Below are 4,275 nucleotides of genomic sequence, written 5' to 3'. Positions count from 1 at the left end.
CAATTTAGTATTATAACTTTGACCAAACGTATTATTATCAAACAAGCATATATTTTTTGAACAAACCAATTTAGTATTATAACTTTGACCAAACGTATTATTATCAAACAAGCATATATTTTTTGAACAAACCAATTTAGTATTATAACTTTGACCAAACGTATTATTATCAAACAAGCATATATTTTTTGAACAAACCAATTTAGTATTATAACTTTGACCAAACGTATTATTATCAAACAAGCATATATTTTTTGAACAAACCAATTTAGTATTATAACTTTGACCAAACGTATTATTATCAAACAAGCATATAACTTTGACCAAACGTATTATTTTTATTTAGTATTAGTATTATAACTTTGACCAAAATATATATTTTCAATTTTTATTTATTTTTATGTGCTTAGTAAATAATTAAATAACATTATAAAAAGTGTGTAATTGTCACTTTATCTGTTTAGTAAAACTTGATTTAGTCACTTTGATCTTTGAGAGCTGTTTAAGTGATAAAAATTAAAAAGAAACTATTTAAAATATTTTTTTGTAACATCTTTGTAACAATTGAAGAATTAATAATATTTATTAAGAATAAAGCATTGGAAATTTTCAATATTAATGATGATTATTATTTCTAGTTATTTTTATTAATACACGTCTGATAATAAGTTAATAACAATATTAATTTCAAAATGAAGCATCAAATTTCAACAAAGAAAATAAATGAAGCATCAAATGTTTATGAGTACTCAATTTCTTATATACTAAAGCGCAAGTCGCCTAACTAATCAAATAATGACATGTGGAAAGTTTGACAAAACAGTAAATAAATAAAAACAATTGAAAAGAAAAAATAGCAAAAGCATAATACGTTTCATACTTTTTGATTAGCATAAGAGGGAAGTTAAAGTTTTCAAATTACTAACTTTTTATAACCTCCTCATCACAAAGACAAAATATCCATTGATGTAAAAGTTCTGTTCGCAAGTTTTACGCTACGTTAACTGTTAGACGTTTAGCGTAACCAACACTACAAGCTGGAAGAACGAAGATTCCCAATCCATGGTGTTCAAAGAAAGAAAAAATTCCCAATCCAAAAAAGTATAAGAAAAACAAAGAATACAACTGCAACATCAAAAGGCAAAACACAATATGTCACAATGATAAATGATTTTAATTATACTATCAAAGATGAACATCATTAAAATAAAATAAAAATAGTTTGAAATAATAAAAACTCAAGAAAAAAAAAATAGGAAAGAAATATGCAAGAAACATGTTTCGTTGTTATGTGTCAATTTACATAGTTACTAGATAAAAACAAAAATATTTTTTTTACTTCACCTCGCCGTCCATTATTCTTTCAGCACCTCCACGATCACATTTAGTTTTTACGTCCTATATTCTATTATTTATAAGATTATTCCATTACTCCACAATTCAAAAGATCTCTCTTTTGTTTTCATCTTTCTTCTTCATTTTTCATTTTGTGCTCGAGTGTAGCAAAAAAATCTATGCAAATGTCTTGCCTATATTCATATTTATTTGTTTCCGTCTCAGTTTAACAATTTTAGTGCCCTCTAATTCTTTCTAAATGATTCAGGTTGAGAGGTTGAAGATGGTACTTAAGTATTCTCCTATTTCGAAAACTTAATTCCTTTAAAGTAGAAGAAAAAGAAAATTCAAAACTTTGTCAGCAATTTAGGTAACAGTAAGTATGTCTTAATTTACTATATACAAATTGATTATTTATAGATCTTTGCTTTTTTTTATAACAGAACATATTCAACTATTTTCAGTAAAAAAAACATATTCAACTATTTTTTCAAATTTGTTTATGAATCTATTATATACAAGTTGACTGTTTTATACATGTTTTCTTTCTTATCATTGAAGTTCCAGGTTGTTAATGACTGTAGAGGAAAAGGAAAACGATGGAGAAGAATCTAAAAATTTAAGTTCAAACAAAATATTCAGAAATGTATTTTTTACTTGGCATTTTATCTTTGTCATGCACTTAGATATTAAACTATTCAATATATACTTTCAATAAAAATTTAATGTTTTCATAATTTTTCTTCCTACTAATATTATATTTAAATAAATATGTTTACTCCAAAAGTATATTGTTAAAAACCTATTTAAAAAAAAATATAGATAAAACTGAATGGATTAGATGTAATAAATTTAAGTATATTTAGTTTTTCTATAAAATTATTATCTATGTTCGTAAAAAAGAATAATAATAATTGTTTTAGCCCTTCTAAATATGTTGTTTGAATACAACACTTCTGATATTACGTCACCATTTTATCTAAATCCAGAATATTTAATTAAAATAATGTATATTTTTGATTAAATTGAAAGTTAGAATTTTATAAAGAAAATAATTAAAATGCAAAATTAAATCTTATTTTAAAGCAGCATTATAATATTTACTTCTATGTGTTAGCATATATCTTATTTTTATAAAAACAAGCTTTCAAAAACATGTATGTTGTATATATTTTTCAAAACTACATCATATAAATTGTTTTAGTACTTCTAAGTAGGCGTGGGACGGATCGGGTATCCGGGCAATTTTAAGATATCCGGATCCGGATCCTTATCCGGATCCGGATCCTTATCCGGATCCGGATCCTTATCCGGATCCGGATCCTTATCCGGATCCGGATCCTTATCCGGATCCGGATCCTTATCCGGATCCGGATCCTTATCCGGATCCGGATCCTTATCCGGATCCGGATCCTTATCCGGATCCGGATCCTTATCCGGATCCGGATCCTTATCCGGATCCGGATCCTTATCCGGATCCGGATCCTTATCCGGATCCGGATCCTTATCCGGATCCGGATCCTTATCCGGATCCGGATCCTTATCCGGATCCGGATCCTTATCCGGATCCGGATCCTTATCCGGATCCGGATCCTTATCCGGATCCGGATCCTTATCCGGCGGATCCATAATTTTACTATCTTTATCCGGATCCGGGGTTCGCGGATATCCGCGTGTCGGATATCCTTCTAAAAATTATAATATCCGGCGGATATCCGGATCCGGATTTGGATCCTTAAAATAAATAAAAAATAATATTAATATATATAAAATATTAAAAATAATTTTAAAATAAAATTATATAATGTTTTTAATTATTTATATGTATAATAGTACAAAATTTACATAAAATTTATATATACTATTAGAAAAATGAAAATATATTAGATCACGGATCGAATCCGGATCAGATCACGGATCGAATCCGGATCTCGGATAAAAGTTCCAGACCTACTTCTAAGTTTATGTATTAGTGTTTACCTAGCAGAGTTAAATAATACTAGTATGTATAAAGTTAGAGAGTTATTTAGACCAAAAGCCGGTGGGCCCTACCTTGAGTTTTTTTAGTTTAAACTTGGGTTGTGAAAATAAATACCCCTGCTTTTCTAGGTAATTACGAGTTTTGTGATTATTGTTAGAAGTTTTGTTTCTGGCCGTTGCTGATTTGTTGATTATCTCTCCTCCCTTACTCAATAAAAATATTCAATTAAAAAGTTTGTTTTTGTGGAGATTATTACTTCAACTGCCACTATTCCAGAAAGCATTCTTTTCAGGCCAGACACGTGTGGCAGGTTTCAGTGGATGCATATGTTATGCATTTGATACTGCAATAAAAGAGTATTTCTTTTTTTTTAAGCGTGATTTATTATGACATTACATTTATAATGAAAATTACATAGACAACTGACAATACTATCTGTCTTATGAAGATCTATGTCTAACTGCATCATTTGAACCGTCCTAGGAAGATCCATTCCTGACAAGATTTACTTGCATCATGTTGAAGATTCCTTATAAACTTTTCTTTTTGTAGTCTATATTAATAAATCGCTCTTCTTCAGGACTTAAAACTTGGATTTCTTGTAATCCGTAAAAAATTGCATAGACTGAGGTTCGAACCCCAGACCTAGGTGTAGAAACCTTTAAACCTTAACCAATAGGTTATGGTGCTTCCCACCATATAGAAGTATTTCTATAAACGAATCTAATTAGCTCTTGTTTGAAACTTCTGAATTTATTTTAAAAGGTTTTCTCGGTCTTATATTTCGATAAAAACTCAACTAAATTATATATTAATGAAATGAATCGTGTTATTGCTTTTTAAAATAATTTGTAATATTGGTTAATTAATAAAACCTATACATACCAAAATGATTTTTTGAGGAGAACATGCACACTACAAGAAAACATATGCTTAACGAGGAAATTTAACGAGGAAAA

This window comes from Brassica oleracea, chromosome C5 (genome assembly GCF_000695525.1).
Source record: "Brassica oleracea var. oleracea cultivar TO1000 chromosome C5, BOL, whole genome shotgun sequence".
In the NCBI taxonomy this organism is placed as follows: domain Eukaryota; kingdom Viridiplantae; phylum Streptophyta; class Magnoliopsida; order Brassicales; family Brassicaceae; genus Brassica; species Brassica oleracea.
This window is presented reverse-complemented; position numbering follows the sequence as displayed.